This window comes from Helianthus annuus, chromosome 14 (genome assembly GCF_002127325.2).
Source record: "Helianthus annuus cultivar XRQ/B chromosome 14, HanXRQr2.0-SUNRISE, whole genome shotgun sequence".
In the NCBI taxonomy this organism is placed as follows: Eukaryota; Viridiplantae; Streptophyta; class Magnoliopsida; order Asterales; family Asteraceae; genus Helianthus; species Helianthus annuus.
Genome location: NC_035446.2, coordinates 159,310,066 through 159,331,527, shown reverse-complemented (window position 1 = coordinate 159,331,527; position 21,462 = coordinate 159,310,066). Strand labels below are relative to the sequence as shown.

The 21,462-nt window shown below is 40.8% G+C and overlaps 1 non-coding gene across 1 annotated transcript; it reads right to left on the bottom strand.

The window, feature by feature from the left end:
- Nucleotides 1–15,568: 15,568 nt before the first annotated feature.
- LOC118487047 lies at nucleotides 15,569–15,674 on the bottom strand. The gene has a single exon (XR_004880214.1). It is a non-coding gene; the product is annotated as a small nucleolar RNA R71 (small nucleolar RNA).
- Nucleotides 15,675–21,462: the final 5,788 nt, after the last annotated feature.

Below are 21,462 nucleotides of genomic sequence, written 5' to 3'. Positions count from 1 at the left end.
GGAGGTCCTACTAAATTTGACCCAGGTCCTTTGCAGGATCTATACACTGAACAATGGCAAGACTCTTACCAAACCGTTCCCTTAACCCCCGACCAGGTAGCCAACATACCTCCATATAGACCGTGGAGATATGAATGGTGAAAATCTTTTATTTTATATAGACAGTAAAATAATGCCAAGACACCACGGACAAACGATAAGGAAGAATCACCTTCAACATAAGAAACTAGTAATTAAAGTCATTAATACAAAACCAATTAAAAAGTGCAAAAGATTAAAAATAAAAAGTATTACACTAAACACTTGTCTTCACCAAGTGATGTAAGAGACTTAGGCAAACATGGCCTTTGATTGTCAAGAACTCTTACGATCAATCTTGGATCCCGAGACGACTCACACACTCTACGATGGACAATGGATGATGGTGGTGGATGATGGTGTTGTGATGGTGGTGGGTGGTGGGTGAAGTGTGAGAGAGGTGGTGTGCCAAGGGATGCCTTAGAAGTGAAGCAAGCACCCCTATTTATAGCCTGCACAGAAGCCTGGACACGGCCCCGTGTCCGCTGGACACGGCCCCATGTCCACCCTTTGTCTCTTTCTTCATTAATTACAGTTTGTCTTTAGTAGCTCCACACGCCCCCGTGTCCGTTGGGCACGGCCCCGTGTGTAGAAGCATATCTGTACTATCAGATTTGGCAAGATTCTGCGTATCTTTGCGTTGACCACGGCCCCGTGTCCGCTGGGCACGGCCCCGTGGTGGGCGTAGAAGCTTTTACAGGTTTGTCTTTTGTGCCAAGGTTGACCATGACCCCGTGTTCGTTGGGCACGCCCCGTGTTAAGCTGGACACGCCCCGTGTTGAGCTGGACACGCCCCGTGTTGAGCTGGGCACAGCCCCATGCTCAGCTTTCTTTTTGTTTTTCGGAGATGCTGTCGAGGAGTCGGGCATGCCACGTTTCTTCCTTTTCTTTGTATTTATGTTGGTTTTGGATGTATATTTGTTCCTTTTGTTCGTTTAAGCTCATTTGACCCTGTAAATTCAAAAGGAAGACAAAAAACACTTTTTCCAACATTAGTACTAAAAAGGGTTACTTTTCGGCCTTATTTGATGTAATTTATATGTTGCATTTTACACACATCAAATACCCCCACACTTGAATCTTTGCTTGTCCTCAAGCAAAACTCTTTATTATGTGGCTTACACGCCCAAATGGAATGGGTAGAAGAGAAGTTTTAGGCTTATCTTGAGTGTCGGGAATCCAAGATTTTTATTGGGTTTTATTTTTATATTATTTACAATCCTATTCGTTATGATTTATTTAGAACGTTTCATAAGAGAAATTATTTATATGGGCATAACATGCCTTTTTAAAATTCCATTTATATACAAGTTCACATACCTCACGGGGGATCACTCAACACTCGGCCGAAGATGTATTTTCGTGAAACACTCGAGAGCGGCATGGAACTTACTCCTACCATATGCTTGCCAAGCAATCAATCATCCTCCTTTTTAACTATATACCTTTGTAAATATCAAGAGGACTTTTGGGTGAAGGGTTAGGCTTGGGTTAAAGGTAGGTGGTTGGATTAGTGGTTAGTAAAAAGGGCTAAAAGCGTAAAAAGCGTCGGTTGTCGTGAATCCTCTTTTTTTTTTACATTTATTCAAACTAAGCATATTCAAACAAGATTTTTTTTGAGGAACTTGTTTGGTTATTGCAAAATTCTCTCTCTCCCTTTTTTTTTTTTTTTGATAAGGAATGTCATATGAAAAACCGAGCTTTTTACTAAAATAAAGGGTTTTAAAAAAAGTATTTTGGTTGGTAAAAGGGTGTTTATTTTGTGGGTTAAGAAATGAAAAGGTATAGGCTCAAAGAGGTTAACTAGGGGGATTTTTGGTGGGTGGTAAAAAAAAGAAAAATAATGGTGTTGAAAAAAAAAGGGTTAGTCCTAATGCCTCCATCATTTACTTACTTGAGTTTAAGTTGGTAAGGACCGGGAATGTATCGTCATGGCAAGTTCTAGAGTCGTAAGAAACCAAGCGGTTATTCACACAAGAAACGAAAAATGAGCATTTAGTTTAAAGATATGTATTTGTATGCTCAATAGAGGCTCAAAACTCACTTTTTGTGGGAATGGGTTTTTTTGTGATCAAGTATATATAATCAAATTTGAACTAGATTTTTCATGCTGTTTCATAATTTTCTTATGTTGGTTCTTTTTATCACGACGCTATCGGTTGTAAATTTGTAAAAATATAACCTTTTTAGAACTTGTTATTCCCAAATTAAACCAAGACAAGTAAAACAAATGAAAAGTTTTTGAAAAAATTTGGGGTGTTTAGCGGTTCCAATAGAGTTTTGTGTAAGGCTTATAATTAGGACTTGCAAAATTAAAGTTTTTAGCATCCCCCCACACTTAAATTACACATTGTCCTCAATGTGTCCCAAAAATAAGTTTTTCGATTGATAATGTGTAAAAGTGGGTTAAAATCAAGATTTTATGGTACTGGGTAGCTGAACACGGGGTGGTGTTGGCTGAGCACGGCCCCGTGTCCAGACTGCCAGCACCAAAAGTAAACAGAAGGCTGGGCAGGGGGCGTGTTCAGTGAGCACGGCCATGTGTCCAGTTACCTGAACTGGGCATTTTCTGCAGAACCTTGGGCACGGGGCGTGTTGGGTGAGCACGGCCCCGTGCTGAACTTGCTGTAATGAAGAAAAATTGTCGGGAGGCTCTGTTTTTGTGCATGGGGTGTGGGTTCAAGCTTCCCTTAGTAACCTCCACCATTTCGAGTGTGTTTTATTCCTGAAAAGTAAAACTAAGCTAGAAAACATAAAAGTTAATCTAAACTAAACTAAGGATAGTTCCGCGGAATGCCTCCATGGTGCGCCACGTTTATAAAGGTCCTTGGCTAGACCCACCTTATCAGGTGGTTCTGGCTCATCTTCAATTAGGGGGCCGTCATTGCCGAATGGATATTTCATTGAGCGCTCAAGATCTATGCTCCTTTTGAATGCCCCTAATTGAAGAGGTAGGTTGTTGTATTTCCGGTTTTTCAAAGCTTCATGAGTTTTTACAAAAGGTCGTCCCAACACTAGAGGAGCGTCATCACAGATGACAAAGTCGGTTGGGATTACCAATTGATTTTTTTGAACCAAGACATCCTCGACTATACCGATTGATTTTATTGTTTTCCGATTGGATAGAAAAATGGGTATTTGAAATGGAGAAAAATCACTAATACTTAATTTTTCGAAAATGAAATTAGGCATTATGTTAACACAAAGATCTTTATCAATAGTGACATTACTAATAAAGGAATTTGAAAAAAAAACATGGAACCGGTGTAATGTTGATTTCAAAAGGATCTTCTTTTATTAGCGAAGTTTGATCGTTAGTTAACTTAACACTTATCGTTTCGTCAATTTTAGTGTTAGTGTTTAGCTCTCTTAAAAAATTAGCATGAGTGGGTACTAAACAATGATTTTCAAAAGAAGGTGACAAGAGATTAGTTTCTTTAAAATTAGACTCTTCCTGGATTTTAACGTTAACAGACTCACCTTTTTCATTGTCTAACTCATGTGTCGGTTTTCACTTAATTGTTCTTCTATTTTTACACTTTCAACTATCTTTTCTTTATTTAATTCTTCTCTTGCGCGGGACTCCTCTTCCCTTGCGCGAGATTCTTTTATGCAACATTCGATAGTTTTAATGTGTCCTAGTATCTTTTCAGTTATTTCGGTGATAGAAAAAGGATCGGGATCCTCAAAGCTTGAATCCGGTTGTTCGATCCTTGGTTCCTCATAATACCCATATGAAGTAGATGGTTCATACCATTGTTCTTCATTGTAAGCATATGATAGATAAGGGTCGAAATTTTGTTCTTCATAATACTCATATGAGGTGGGTTGTTCACGCCATGGTTCCTCATAGTAAGTATAAGAAGGTGGTGGCTCATATCTTGATTCCTCAAAGTATGAGTATGAAAGTTCATACCTTGGTTCATCAAAATATGAGTATGAGAGAGAAGGTTCATACCTTTGGTCTTCATAGGATGTGTATGAAGTCGATGGCTCGTAACTGGGCTCCTCATAATATGTGTATGAAGTGGATGGTTGAAATAAGTTACAATATTGAACCGAGTGCGGGTCACCACAATTACTGCAATAGTTTCCCCTATAATCATCCTCCTCATAGGTGTAGTTGTAGCCTCCTGAGTATTGATCCATAAGAATCACTCAACAGACCACAACAGAGTCTCGGGTCCAGAAAACAAAAATAAAAACGGAAACAGAGGCTGGACACGGCCCCGTGTTCAGGATCTGTATCTGGGCGTTTTAATTAAAAGTTACTGGTTTTGTGCAGCACGGGGGCGTGTTCAGTGAGCACGACCCCGTGTTCAGACTCTGTATCTGGGTGTTATTATGAAAAATATGCAGCACGGCCCCGTGTTCAGTGAACACGGCCCGTGTTCAGACTACTGTAAATGCAAAACTAAACTAAAATGCAGAAAAATGTGTGCGCGTTTTGAAAAGGTTTTGAAAAAAAACTGATTAGGCCGTCAATTTTAAGCTTTCTTAAAATCTTTGTGTCCCCGGCAACGGTGCCAAAAACTTGATGCGTGTCAGTGTATATATATTTTAGATGTATATTTTAAGCCCTTTTTACACTTTTTAGCCAATTTTAAATTTATAAACACGATATTCACTAACACTAAACACACATATGGGCAAGTGCACCCATCGTGGACGTAGTATAGTGTTGGTAAGATACCGAGGTCGTCCAAGGACACAAAAGCTTTTAGTACCGGTTTATCCTCAACGTCTAATCAGATCAAAATGTTAGAAAAAGGTTTTTAAACTATGAAAATAAAACTAACTAAAATGCTGAAAAGTAAAATAAAAGTAAAAACAGATAGACAAGATGAATCACTTGGATCCGACTCGTGTGTAGTGTAACCTTTGATTATTTTCGCACTTTTGCACTTGTTTAAGAGATTATCTTAGTTATTATAGTAGGCCCCTCTTTTGAAGGCGACGTTACCCTCAACCCAGTAGTTTGAGTCAGCAAGGATACAATCCTAAAGGGTCGGATTATTGAAAGATAATTAATTAAGTTATTAATGCATAATGTGGTAGGCCCCTCTTTTGAAGGCGACGTTACCCTCGGCTAAGTAGTCTGAGTCAGCAGGGATACAGTCCTAAGTAGCCGGGTTAAAGTTTTAATAGTAGTTTAACTTATGAGGGGGTCAAAGAGTTTAGACCCCCGCCATCCAATACCGGTGGGTATTGAAGGAGGTCCTACTAAATTTGACCCAGGTCCTTTGCAGGATCTATACACTGAACAATGGCAAGACTCTTACCAAACCGTTCCCTTAACCCCCGACCAGGTAGCCAACATACCTCCATATAGACCGTGGAGATATGAATGGTGAAAATCTTTTATTTTATATAGATAGTAAAATAATGCCAAGACACCACAGACAAACGATAAGGAAGAATCACCTTCAACATAAGAAACTAGTAATTAAAGTCCTTAATACAAAACCAATTAAAAAGTGCAAAAGATTAAAAATAAAAAGTATTACACTAAACACTTGTCTTCACCAAGTGATGTAAGAGACTTAGGCAAACATGGCCTTTGATTGTCAAGAACTCTTACGATCAATCTTGGATCCCGAGACGACGCACACACTCTATGATGGACAATGGATGATGGTGGTGGATGATGGTGTTGTGATGGTGGTGGGTGGTGGGTGAAGTGTGAGAGAGGTGGTGTGCCAAGGGATGCCTTTGAAGTGAACCAAGCACCCCTAGTTATAGCCTGCACAGAAGCCTGGACACGGCCCCGTGTCCACCCTTTGTCTTTTTCTTCATTAATTACAATTTGTCTTTAGTAGCTCCACACGCCCCGTGTCCGCTGGGCACGGCCCCGTGTGTAGAAGCATATCTGTACTATCAGATTTGGCAAGATTCTGCATATCTATGTGTTGACCACGGCCCCGTGTCCGCTGGGCACGGCCCCGTGGTGGGCGTAGAAGCTTCTACAGGTTTGTCTTTTGTGCCAAGGCTGACCATGACCCCGTGTTTGCTGGGCACGCCCCGTGTTGAGCTGGACACGCCCCGTGTTGAGCTGGACATGCCCCGTGTTGAGCTGGGCACAGCCCCATGCTCAGCTTTCTTCTTGTTTTTCGGAGATGCTGTCGAGGAGTCGGGGATGCCACGTTTCTTCCTTTTCTTTGTATTTATGTTGGTTTTGGATGTATATTTGTTCCTTTTGTTCGTTTAAGCTCATTTGACCCTGTAAATTCAAAAGGAAGACAAAAACACACTTCTTCAAACATTAATACTAAAAAAGGGTTACTTTTATGCCTTATTTGATGTAATTTATATGTTGCATTTTACACACATCAGTAGCCACATATTTCACACTATAACCTGTTGTCATCGCTTATGTCCCGATTGATTCGTAAAAGTTGACTCCCGCGAGTCGCTGACTAGAGTTAAGAATTCGATTGAAGTCAATTTGCTGGTGTTTGTTGCCGGTAATCAGGGTTGTCCAATTACTGAGGTCGGTAAAATACTACGCTCACCCTTTTGTCCATCGATCTAGCAAGTCGATTGAGTAATACACGATATGCTGCGAGAGTGTTGCAGAAGTGATCACACTTCGGAGGCTAAGACGTCAATACATAGAGTTCCAGCAAACGAAGAGAAGCGAGAAAGGTATAGACCAGCTCAAGGACGTTCGTGCAAGCACCTGACATTCTACACGTTTCGCTAGGCGTTCAGATGTGTGTTCAGATAATACTCGATAGCATCGAGATTTGTAAGGATTTAGAAAGGAGTGAAAAGATCATGTTCGAGTAGGAGACAATCACTGCTTTGACTCCTATGGACTGTTGTGTTTCACATCGATCAAATAACGGAACGGAACCCTTTTTTCACTTGTTAAGCCTCACTGAGACTCGCATGCACCCCGCATTATTATTATGTGTGCATCCACAATAATACTGTGATTTGCATGCTCATCTCAGCTCCTCCTAACTGATGTCAAATGGTTCCCCAAACTCGAGTAGCAAACAAAGAACATCACAAAACGCGAGTCATGAATGTTTAGGGAAATACCACCCTATCGGTCACATAACACATGCAAGTAATACATGAATTCATATTGTTGTGCTAAACGTGCAATCACATGCAATATCATATGTAAGTGTTCACTAGTTATGGAGTACAATGAGTATGCGAGAGACGAACCTTGCAATCTGGATCTGAGTGTCATGATCGTATTCGCGTATTCAGAACTGTTTGGTTATAGTCTGGTTTTATAAAAAAACATTTTTAAAACCAAGTTCACTATAACCAGTGGCTTTGATACCAAACTGTCACACCCCCAAAATACCACCCATGGAAACCCTACTAGGCGTGTGACAAACCAATAACGAGCCACTAATCATGATGAACTCAAAATAAATTTGCAAATGAAAATACCAATTATTAATAAATTGTACCAATAATAAGTTTAATAAATCCCCACAAGTTCAGCGGAAGCAAAATAGAAAAACCATAGTTTAACTGTCTCAAAACCAATATGTAGTATCAATAATTCTATCACATGTATCCATCCTCATCAGCCCATGACCACTCCAGCTACACCAGACAGCAAGTTCCAATCCAAGACATCTAACGACCTGCGAGCATGCAACAAGTGTATCAGACAACGCTAGTGAGTTCATAGTTTTACAAAAACGTTGGTTACCAAGTGTTTAATCCAGTTTGTTAACAAATTCGAAAGTAATGTTGATAATATCTCGACACTGAACAAGACGGCTCCTGAGGTATGTTTTGCCCGTTCCCCAGTGCTCCTATCAAAGCACTGGGCATGACTGGGTCATTAGTTCACACCCGTCCTCTCCGGTATGGGGTGAGGGTGCCAAACCTAAGTAGCGCTACCAACTAATACCCGTTACCTCTCCGGTAACACAAAAGATGGGACTTAAGAATGATAGAGTGAGATTATTATCCAACATCCCAGTTTTACCCAAAAGACTTATCCCTCCCCAGGATACCCACTGACTGTCCCAACCACCAAACGCATGCTCAAAAGTAATGAACTCACCTTTGTTTGCTCGGTATGATAATATACTTCTAATGTTAGTTAATTGTTAGGCCTGTTACACGCGACCTAAAATATAATGTCATGTAAATGAGTATACGAGTAGGGTTCTGCTTTACCCTAGTGTCCAAACAATAAAGTTTAACACAATCAAGTTAACAAATTTGGCACACAGTATTAAACAGTCTAGTTGGTGACGTGTTGTGTGATGTCGAAAAAAAAGAAACTTGACGTATTGTTTAATTTACTGACTCAGAACAGTCAAGTAACACACAGTTTCAGGTAACATGTATTATACTTAAACCCAAGTATCATGTGTTTACTACACTTAATTGTTCAGGTCTTTACACAATAGATTATATAAATCTCAAGCCATCGGCCCACCATACATGGGCTGATCGACATATGCAATCACTTCATCAATCTATAATAATCACTTTATGAACCAATCAATTTACATATCACCTCTACATATACACACCATATACATCAATATATTCTAATACACCCAATACAAGAACAACACAATTCTAATACACCCAATACAAGAACAGCACAACGGAAGATCAAAAGTTAAATTTACACCAATCAACTATTCTAGGAAACTTTTGTTGTTGATATCTTCATTAAGCCTGCCGATTGAAGACCGTTTTCCCTTGAAGATGGGCCTCAATATGAGCACGCCAAATACACCAACAAGCTCACGGAATCACCACTTGCACCACATTTCTTCCCAAAAAAATCACAAATGGAGAAGGAAAAAAATCAGTGGGAGATTAATAGAAGTCGTGCCACATGAGATTAGTATGTGATCGACCATTTCGGGAATTTCATTGGAGAAAGTACGTGAAGCGGGGTTAATAGAAACCTTCACATGGGAAAGAGCATAAGTTGTTGGGATGCGACCCATTTCAGCGCTCCATGCAAAAATAAAATTTTAGTTGGTATCACTTGAACCATTGAAGCATGAAGTCTGAATCAAGGATTTATCACAAAGGAAGTACATGTTTAAGTGTGTAGGGCGTAGAATTCATGAGAAAATCCACTTTATATAGAGAAGAAAACAATATCAACAAGATTATAACTAATCAATGACAATAAGTAATCAATCTCATAATATATTTTGTTTTGAGTAAACGTCAGTTTACAACCCTATGGTTAGACCCTTGTCACTTTTGGCCATTTTAAGAAACCTTTGGGCATCTACATCCACATCGTTTCCAAATTTCTACACTTAACAACATTCTGTTAGTTGACCCAACGTTAACCGGTAGTTCTTGTAAAAGGCTCAAGGATATTCTTGTCATTTACCCAACCCCAAACCCGAAGCATATTAAAGAAGACCTCCCCCCCATTTTACCCATCCAATCAAACAACAACAACGCTATTTCCCCCAAAAACTAAACCCAATCATCTTCATCTTCTCTAGTGACGACCTGCACGAAACAAAACACAAGAACATTTGTATCCTGCTAATTTGTTTGATCTTTCTTGTGATGATCCAGAATTTCATATATAGATTAAAACATAACTACAAGAAGCTAAACATAAAACAAAAAAGAAAAAAACAGTAATCTATAATATCTCGGAGTATTGGATTTTAATAATCCCAACCATTCCCCATTGACCGCCAACAGTCTAACTTCAAAAATAACCACCGCAATCCCAACTATTAACATGTTGGCCTCCAATGGATTCTAACTAACAGAACCCTAACGCCAGTCACGGAAAAAATGTTTTTGGCTGGAGAACTCCTTTTTGGCCACAAAACTCAACTTTTTCGTCCCAAACCTATTTGTAACCTTAAATCGGTCCTTTAGGAACCTTTTTCTAGTAAAAGCCTCAATTATTTAGTTCGTCGAAAAACTTCTTTTTGGTCGGAAAACTCAAAATTTTCGATTTGAACCTCTTTGTAACCTTAGATCGGACCTTTAGAAACATTTTCGTAGTAAAACCCCAATTATTGAGGTCGCCGACATATCCTTTGTGGTCGAACATGATTAGGCGTGTGCTTTGAACATGATTATCTGATATTTGTTAATCATTAAATAGCTTTAGGAAAATTGAAACAAGTGTATGAGATGCTATTTGGATTTACTTATTTTTTGAATCTGTAATACTATTATTCAGATAATCAAATGTTAAGTGGTAGAAAAATATTGATCATTTAAGAAGCTAATTTTAATTTTTTATGCTTGATATACAGAAGAGGGAATGTTGCAACTTGCAACTAGCAAACGGCCTAATTTAGATTTCTTTATAGATTGTTCCACGTTATTACCTAATGAGGAATGCAGATGGCTTCATTGAGAACAATACATGTGTAGATAACCCTGCTACTCTGCTAGTGAGCATTTCATGGTTGATCGATTGCTAGTTCTTGGTGCACTTGTGTCTGTACTTTGTCTGTATCTTGTCGATATAAAACGATGTCCTTTGTTAGTCTTGTAAGTTTGACCAAGTCAACCATCCTCCTGGTTTGACTTGGCCAAACAGTTAGTACATGAATGTAACATGTCTGTGTCGAAGGATGCCTCATCGAAGGATAGCTTAGATCCTTCGATGAGCTCGAAAGATGAGCCTTCGATGGATGATGATGGACCTCGATAGATCATCCTTCGAGATATATTTAGATCCTTCGACAGGTTTAAGATCGATAGATGATCCTTCGATCAATCTATCTGATCCTTCGACCAGACAATCTGTGACGGGTATATATACCCATGTAGTGTGTTCATTTAAAAGAAGACACTCAGACACTAAGGCAGACACGAGAGATAGAGAGAGTATTCTGTCAAGAACACACACACACTGTTGGAGAGTTTACAAAACAGATTTGTAAACATTGAGCTTGTAACCGAACCTTTCATACGTATTAATACAAGTGGTGTTAATCGGTGAATATTGTGTGTCTTGTGTTTGTGCTTGTTTCATCTCGGTTTGCACTCTAGCTTGGATTCCGCACTTGCTAGTGTGTTTCACATAACAAGGTTAAGGTTTGACCTCATCCTCCGAGGGACCTACAAGTGGTATCAGAGCTTTGCCTCTTTTCCTTGTTAAAACCGAGTTTTTACAAGACTTTGGAGTGTTTGGACACATGGTTTAGCACCCGTTTTTCAGTATTTTTCTCGCATTTCTTGACGTAAAAACGTGTTCTAAACTAACCGGGTGTGTTAAAGGACGGGTTGGGTAACTTAAAAACTTGTTTTTAAGAATTTTGGTCATTTCCGGCCAAATTCCGGCTTACTCCGGTGACCGGTTTCTGGATAAGGATCTTCCATTTTTGGTAATATTTTATTAGTCAAATCTGGTTTGGTGAAAAAGTATGGTGTGACCATACCTTTCTGCCGAAAGATCTCTACCAACCCATCACCTTTTCACCAACCTGTCAACTTTGTGTCAGCTGTGTCAGTTCACATCGAAAGATATCCTTCGAAGTCGAAAGATCATCTTTCGATCAGAGGAGGTTCGACAGATATTGATCCTTCGAACATCCTTCGAAGTCTGTGATTTATCTTTCGAGCCAAGGAATCTTTCCGAAGGATATATTGTTCGAGCTACAGTTATTATTCGAAAGATAAGGATCCTTCGACTTGGAGAATCTTTCGAAGTCATTGTTCGAAATTCAACAGTGATCTTTCGAACACTGTTGGTCCTTCGAACAAGTATTATCTTTCGATTCTTGTCTGTTTAAATTTAACAAGTTTGTGTTGTCTTGTCTTTCGATCAAGGGATCCTTCGGCTGGCTGTCATCTTTCGGGCTGTTCATATACAATTCATTTTTCTTATCAAACATGATCCGAGTTGGTAGGGAACTCCGGCTCCAGATAGTGGAAAATACACAAGTACAGGTTCCACTCCTTCATGGTGGGGTACACCGGCTCCAGACAGTGGAAAGTACACGAATAGAAGTCTATCTCCTTCATGGGCCGAATCTCCGGTATCAACATCTTCGCAAGCAAATGCCATATCGACAGGTCAATGGGCATTAGTATCGAATCAAACTCCGAGCATTCAAAGTATCTTATTGAGCGAAAGTGAAACCGGAAGTTTGAATCGACCTCCAAAGTTGATGCACTTAAACGAGTATCCAGGCTGGGTTGATAGATTTCATACATACGTTCTTGGTCAAAATACCGAACTGTGGATACGTTTCACTACAGATTTCGATCAAGCTATAGAGGTTGCTGCTTCAGATACTGCTACGTTTGCCGATCTTCCTGAAGATCAAAAGAAAACGTATGATCTGGAAAAGAAAGCATACGCCATTCTCACTCAGGCGTTAAGCAAAGATATCTACCACCAGTTTGTCAGTTTCAAGACAACGAAGAAGTTGTGGGACGGGTTGAAAACCAGAGGAGTAGGGAATGAAGCAACACGCCAATTGCGTCATGATCTTCTCAAGAAAGAATTTGACGGTTTCACGTGCATGGATAAGGAGTCTTTGGGAGACATGACAAGCCGGTTTTATCACTTGCTTACAGAGCTGAACAATTTTGGAGTAGCGACAACTACAGCAGAAGTGGTGAAGAAGTTTGCTGATGCATTGCCTCCACAATGGAATAGTTTCTTGGAAATCTTGAAGTATAACGGAGTTTTGAGAACTACAAACATCAACGACTTCGTGCAGCTTTTAGAAAACAAGGATCAGGAGGAAACCTTAAAGGCAAAAAGAGTTCCAGTGCCACAAAATCCAGAAATGTATTATGGAACTTCAAATTCTTCGCCTGCAAGAACCGGTCCACATGCTCCACTTCAAACGGCGTTTGTCACGAGCACAGATATGTATGGCAATCCAGTACAAGTTCCTGTTAAGCCAGCTCCCACCACAGACATGTATGGAAATCCAATACAACCACCTCCTCCTCCTCCTGCTCAAAAACATGCGTGTTATGGAGGGACATCATCTGCTGGTTGACGGGTGGTCCTTGGGACAACCCTTAAGCATGTTAAGATATGAAATAATCCTCCATTTAACCGCGTAATTATCTTGAATTAGATAACTACGATGCTTATGTTTCAGGTGCGAATTAGGAGATAAGAGATGGATAAAAGGCAGCTTATGGATGCTTTGGTGGAAAACGGGTCGAGAGAAGAACACAAGACAAAACATAGGAGTCAAGATTGCTGAGTACCGTAAATTACGGTTCTACCGTAATTTACGGTAGACCTAATTTTTGTTGATTCCTGCACCGTAACACAGGCTTGATTCACCGTAACCATTTGATGTCCACCGTAAATTACGGTGGAGCCGTAATTTACGGTGGAGCCTGAACGTGAAAAATGTAACTGCCACAATATACTCGGTTTTGGTGTGTCCTTTGGGATTATTCTCATCATTGACAGTTCTTAGACACTTTGGGGGCGATTTTGGAGCACTAGCTTGCTTTGTGAACATTTCCAAACATTCGGTTTGTGTTTTTAATTTGTATGAACATTAGATTGATGTTGATGATGATTCACCGAGCCATGTCCGGCTAAACTCTTCGGTGATCATCCTAGGTGAATGTTTCTAAGACTTTTGTGTGTTTAATTTCTGCATTTCTAGAATGATATTTTGCGTTGCTTGAATGTCATGGTGTATGTTTGATTGTTTGTAGTGTGTTAATCCGTATTACAATTTCTAGTCTCGATCGTACGTTCTTGGTGCTGTTGGCAACTGAGATATCACGGGAAGGGTTAGGGTTGGTTATTGGTTAACAGGTCATCGGGAAACAACCTCGCGTTATTTAATCCGAGTACTTTGTTCCCTTTTATCACTTCAATCACATATACACGAGTTATGTCTATGTAACTCTTTCTAGTGAAATTGCACACAACTGTTTAAAGAAACTGAAACCTAGGGTGATCATTGTTCTCTCCTTATTGTTTAAAACCAACTTTGATTTGATTTAGTTCTTAATTTAGTTTTCTAAAACAACAATCCACAATCTTGAATTTTAATTTGCTGCAATTTAGTTTAATTTTAGTTTAAATACAAAGCTATACAATCAACACATTTTCCACATACTCCCTGAGTTCGATACCCTACTACCGCTAACTACAGTTGTTTAGGGATTAAATTTGCGTGACCCACGACATCACGTCAAATTTTGGCGCCGTTGCCGGGGAGTAGTGCGCAACGTGTGTTAGTTTAATAGTTTTGTTTGTTATTTTCGGGTTTACGCTGGTTGTGTTTAGTGTGCAGGTACTTCAGGTGTATGCATACTAGAGGCTCTCAAAGGTCATCACCGCTATCGTTTGATCCGGAAATTGAAAGAACGCTACGACAAAACCGAGTTTTAGTGCGAGAAAACAAAATCATTGGTTCACCCACTTCACCCATTACACCGAGAAACATCATGGCTGATTCTCAGATACCACCTACAACCAGTCAAACAACCTCATCCTTTATACCTACTTCCACCCAACCATCACCAAACACTACATTACCTAATACCACTGCTGGATTTACACCAACCAACTCCACTCAACCAATCACCACTCAAACTGAGCCTACTATCACTTACGATCCATCCACCACAATCCCACCATTATCTCACTTCTTTCCCCCAACTACGGGTCAGTCATCATCTACCTTCACAATTGCACCCAATTCAACTGTTGTGCATACTACTTCATCTTTTAGACCACAACAACAACATTCGGGTTTTCAGTATTCGACCATTCCATTTGGGCAAACTTCAGGAATTCAAAGGGGCGGTTATGATGAGGGATTTGAAGACTTTGAGGGGTATGAAGATGATGGGTACGGTTATGGAGATTATGGTGATCAAGGGGATTTTGGGTATGTTCAAAGTCAATCTCAAGGGATGGCGAGTGTTGGTGGAATGCAACATCAACAACTTATACCACAACACATTCGGCCAAGACCACAAGGGCCACCAATGCCACAACCGATTCCATTACAACAGGTCCGGCCACAACATGTACACCAACAACCATTTCAAAGACCGCCTCAGCGCCCACCGATGCGACCACAACAGTTTCAACAACCGATCGCACCACAAGGGCAAGTACCAAGACCGAATGGGCCGATTATTCCGAGAGGTAGGTATGGTGTGCCACGAAGACATCTTAGAGAAAATGTGAGGGGCATTGAAGCACATTTTCGGCCGGTAATTACACAAAACCCTTCACCGGTAGTCATTCCTCATAATGACCAAGGGCGCACGTTCGAAGTGAGAACCAACTCGCTACAAAGTTTACCAAAATATAAGGGGTTGGCAAATGAAGAACCTTATTTCCATTTGGAGGCTTATGACTCTATATGCAATACTCTTGGGAGTCAAGGGTTTTCAGCTGACGACATCAAATTAGTGTTGTTCCAATTTTCGTTGGAAGAGAAAGCTAAGAAATGGTTCTATACATTACCTTCGGCATCAATATATACATGGGGGGAGATGCAACAAACCTTTTTGGATGAATTCTACACCGCCCAAAAGACCAATGATGCGCGTAAGGGATTGAGAAGCTTCCAACAACAACACGGTGAGATGTTTCATGAGGCGTTTGAGCGTTTTAACATGATGATTAAAAACTGCCCTCATCATGGAATCGAGTTATGGGAGTTAATGAACGCTTTTCATGAGGGGTTGAGTGCCGAAGATGCACGGGATTTAATGTCTATCACCGGAGGGACATTTGGAACGAATTATGAGAATGAAGATTGGGAGTTTTTGGAGAGTATGGCAACTACATCAAAAAGGAAAGCCCAAGCTTCGAGGAGAGCCCGACCGACAACTAACCGACCACAAGTGCATGCCATAGATGAAGGTAATGTTCAAACTACTAATCAAATTTATGATGTGTGTGCTTTGTGTAATGAAATAGGTCACGCGGCTGAAAATTGCCAAGGAATGTTGGAAGGGCAATATGAGGAAGTTCACGCAGTCCAAGGTCAAGGCCAAGGAGGAGGTGGTAGGAACTACAACAACATGAATTCTAATACCTACCACCCCGGGTTGAGGAATCACCCGAATTTTAGATATGGGAACCCGTCAAATCAAGCGAACCCAAATTTTCAAGGTAGCCAAGGTAATTTTGGTTCACGGCCATCTTATAATAACCAAGGTGGGTACCGGGGCGGAAATAACCAAGGGTATCAAAAACAATACCAAACGGGTCAAGATCAAGGGGGATCTTCGGGTGGAAATGAGGTGATGGAGATGCTTAAAAGCATGCAATTGGAAATGCAAAAGCGAAATCAACTTGATGAAGTGCGGATGCAAAAAGATGAGGTTCGCGATAAAAGCATCCATTCACTAACAACCCAAATGGGTCAATTAGCGACCGAGGTGGCCGAATTGAAGAAAGGTAAGGGTCAACTTCCAAGCGACACAAAGGTAAACCCTTCACATGGTTCGTCACGAGGTAATGTTAATATTAACCATGTTAGTGTGTTAAGAAGTGGTAAAGAGTTTAAGGCCAATTTGTCACCCGAATTGGTCGAGGGGGTGGTTGAGGACATCACGGGAATGGAAAGTGATGATGAACTTGCACCGGTTAAACCAAAAGAAACAACTATTAAAAAACCGGGGTTGGGTGAAAGTGAAAAAAGTAAAAATGAAAAGAATGAAAAAATAGAGGGTGAACCGAGTCAAGTTCCATTCCCATCGGCTTTACTTGACCCGGGAAAGAAAAATTTTATTGTGTCAAGGGGTCCTCAAAAAGAGGAAATGTGGGATATGTTCAAACAAGTTAAAATAAATCTCCCACTTCTTGATGCAATAAAACAAGTTCCCGCTTATGCAAAATTTTTAAAAGAATTATGCACACAAAAGAGGCAAAACAAGAAAAAAGTGCCTAAGCGGGTAGATTTGACCGGGCAAGTGAGTGCGGTGTTGAATGGGGAGCTTCCTCCTAAGCTCCAAGATCCAGGCACGCCATTGATTAATGTACAAGTTGGTAATTTTCAAATGGCTAAGGCGTTGCTAGATCTTGGAGCCGGAGTTAGCATTTTACCGGGGGGATTATACGACCAATATGACTTTGGTCCATTAGCAAGGGTGGAGACGACGGTTGTTTTGGCCGATTTGTCTCATAAGTTGCCCCGGGGTATGGTTCAAAATGTTATTGTTAAAATTGATGAGTTTTACTACCCGGTGGACTTTTTGGTTTTGGACTACTCATCGGCGGACCCTAAACAACAACAAAACATAATTTTGGGTCGGCCATTTTTAAGCACCGCACATGCTATTATCGATTGTAGATTTGGTACGGTTGATATGGCATTCGGAAATCGAAAAATGCGTTTGAATGTTTTCACTAACAATTCTAATGCTAACGGTGTTGATGAGTGTTTTATGGCAGACATAGTAGATGGATGTAACCCGCATGAGTATGAGGAGGATGGTTTGGATATTTGCCTGTGTGACTTTTCTGAACAGGTACATGCTTATGCACTACGGGTTGAAGAGGAGGCACAAGATGTTATGGCGATGAAAGAAGGTAGACCACCATGGACCCATCAATTCGAGGGTTTACCGGTGGAAATCGATTCGGGTACAAAACCATCGTTGGAGGAACCACCAAAGTTAGAGCTCAAGGATTTGCCCGGCCACTTGAAGTATGTATTTTTAGGGGATAATGACACTTTGCCGGTCATTATTGCCTCTAATTTGGAAGTGGCACAAGAGCAAGCCTTGATGGAGGTGTTAAAAGCAAACAAGGGTGCTATTGGATGGACGATTGCCGATCTTAAAGGAATTAGTCCATCTATCGTCATGCACAAAATTATCACAACCGAAGATGCCAAACCGACACGAGAAGCTCAAAGGCGGTTGAACCCGAACCTAAGGGAGGTAGTAAAAAAGGAGGTAATTAAATGGTTGGATGCGGGAATCATCTATCCGATTTCGGATAGTGCTTGGGTGAGTCCCACCCAAGTTGTGCCTAAGAAGGCCGGCATTCAAGTAGTCAAGGACGAAAGTGGTGAACAAATTGCCACCCGACCGGTTACCGGATGGCGGGTGTGTATTGACTACCGAAAACTGAATGCCGCCACTTCTAAGGACCATTTCCCGCTACCTTTTATTGACCAAATTATTGAAAAATTGTCGGGTCAAAAATATTATTGCTTCTTAGATGGGTATTCGGGTTATAATCAAATTGCCATACACCCGGATGACCAACACAAGACCACCTTCACATGCCCATACGGCACTTTTGCCTTTAGGCGAATGCCGTTTGGGTTGTGTAATGCTCCGGCAACTTTTCAACGATGTATGATGAGTATTTTCTCGGACATGGTTGGAGAGTCGCTCGAAGTGTTCATGGATGATTTTTCCATTTTTGGCACTACTTTTGATGCTTGCCTCAACGAATTGCAAAAGGTTTTAAAAAGGTGCGTTGAGAAAAATTTGGTGCTAAGTTGGGAGAAAAGTCACTTCATGGTGCAAGAGGGCATTGTGTTGGGACACGTGATTTCGGAAAGGGGGATGGAGGTGGATAAGGCAAAGATACGGGTAATTTCATCATTGCCACCTCCTAAAAATGTTAAGGGTGTACGGTCATTCTTGGGACACGCGGGTTTTTATCGACGTTTCATTAAGGGTTTTAGTGTTATCACCAAACCCTTATGCAATTTGTTATTAAAAGATGTCCCGTTTGACTTTACTAATGAATGTATGCAAGCGTTTACTGTTTTGAAGGAACATTTGGTCAAGGCGCCTATCTTGCAACCACCTGATTGGTCAAAGCCGTTCGAGATAATGTGTGACGCCAGCGATACCACTATTGGTGCAGTTTTGGGTCAACGGGTTAACAAGAAGCCGGTGGTTATCTACTATGCAAGCAAAACTTTATCCGAAGCGCAACTTAACTACACCACAACCGAGAAGGAATTACTAGCGGTGGTGTACGCTTTGGATAAGTTTCGCTCGTATATTTGGGGAAGCAAGGTAGTAGTTTATTCCGATCATAGTGCGGTTCGGTATTTAATGGAGAAAAAGGATGCGAAGCCGCGTTTGATTCGGTGGGTTTTATTGTTGCAAGAATTTGATCTTGAGATCCGAGACAAAAAGGGATGTGAGAATGTCGTCGCGGATCATTTGTCCCGAATCCCGTTGGAAGGTGTAGATGATGCAAGTGAAATCAATGAACGGTTCCCCGATGAACAATTGTTGGCCGTTTCTACTTATGTTGCCCCTTGGTATGCTCATTATGTTAACTATTTGGCCAAGGGTGCGATTCCAAATCATTGGACTAAGAAGAGACGACAACAGTTTTCTAGTCAAGTGAAGCAATATATATGGGACGAACCCGATTTGTTCAAAATCGGGGCCGATCAAGTGATAAGAAGATGTGTTCCCGAAACTGAAGTGTTAGAGATATTGACCCATGCTCATTCATCTGCATGTGGGGGCCATTTTAGTGGGAATAAGACAGGCTACCGGGTGTTATCGAGTGGGTTTTATTGGCCCACGATTTTCAAGGATGCTCGTGAGTATGCCCGAAATTGCATCAATTGTCAAAGAATGGGAAGCATTTCGAAACGTGATGAAATGCCGTTGCAACCAATTTTGGTAGTGGAGGTATTTGATGTTTGGGGAATAGACTTCATGGGTCCTTTCCCAAACTCAAATGGGTTTTTATACATATTGGTTGCGGTTGATTATGTGTCGAAATGGATTGAAGCTATTGCCACAAGGACCAACGATCATTCCGTTGTATGTAAGTTTGTGCAATCCAACATTTTTTCTCGTTTCGGTGTACCTCGGGTGATAATAAGTGATGGTGGTTCACATTTCAAAAATTTCAATTTTGGAAAGTTGTTAAGGAGATATAGTGTGAATCACCGTGTGGCTACACCGTACCACCCGCAAACAAGTGGTCAAGTGGAGGTATCTAACCGGCAAATCAAAGAAATTCTAATGAAGACGGTTAGAACGGATAGGAAAGATTGGTCAAGCAAGCTTGATGATGCATTGTGGGCATATCGCACGGCTTTCAAAACCCCACTTGATACCACTCCGTATCGAATGGTTTACGGGAAAGGATGTCATTTGCCTATGGAGTTGGCACATAGGGCATATTGGGCAATTAAAACAGTGAATGCGGACTATGATGAAGCGGGTCGGGCGAGGAAGCTTCAACTGAATGAAATTGAAGAGATAAGGGACCAAGCGTATGAGTGTGCATCCGCATACAAAGACAAACTTAAAAAGGTTCATGATGCGAAGATAAAGAAGAAGAACTTTGAAGTGGGTCAAAAAGTGTGGTTATACAATTCAAGGTTGAAAATGTTCGCGGGGAAACTCAAGAGCAAGTGGATGGGCCCTTATGTTGTCCGACGAGTGGGAAGGTTCGGAGATGTTGACATTCAAGACGAGCGAACATTGAAACAACAAACGGTGAACGGTCACCGGTTAAAGCCGTATTTGGATGGCAATGACATCAATAACTTGGAGCTTGACAAAGCGGGCTACATCCTACGCCCGGTCGAGGAGGAACAACCATAAGAGGCCCAGGTTTGGTGGTAGTGTACATAGTAGTTTCATTTTGTTTTGTTTTGTATTTTTGCACAATTGCCATAGCTTTTCGAAGTCCGTGTTCGAAACAAGTGTGGGGAAATTCGGGTCACGAATTGCTCTTACATCGTGTTGAGGACAACACGGGATTTTTGAGGGGGTAGGGTGATTTTTTCCAAGTTTTTGAAATAATTAAAAAAAAAAGAAAAAAATCGAAAAATTTTAAAAATCTAAAAAATTGGTCACATAAACTTCAAAGTTTTAGCAAAATGTGGATGCCCAGCGTCCACCATAAATTACGGTGGAGCCGTAATTTACGGTGGTTGTTAAAAAATTTTGGATTTTTATGGTGTGACCCCCCTGTGTTACGGTAAGAATTCTAGTCCAGCGATTACCGTAAATTACGGTAATGCCGTAATTTACGGTGGTGAATAAGATGGTTGGGGTTTACGGTGGAAACAACCTGAATTACGGTGCATATTTGACATCCAGGTCTCACCGTAATTTACGGTGGGACCGTAAATTACGGTACGCGATAAAATGGTCTCCGTCGGTTCGTTTCCGTTCATACATAAAAAAAAATAATAATAAAACCGCAAACAAACAAGCATATTCACGTGCATTAACCCTATCCACCCATTTTCTCTTCACCTTTCCACCAACTTCTTCTTCTCCAAGAACCCACATCCTTCTTATTCTTCCACCTTCTTTCTTTCATCAAATCTTCAATACTCACCCAAATCAAGTGAGGTTTTGGTCTAAATCGACTAATTTTTCTCAAGCTTCGTGATTGTGAGGAGGAATTCCAGAGAAAACGCGGTTTTGGGGTCGAAGTTTGAAACCCTAGTTTGAGATAATTTGGGGGTTTTGGGATTT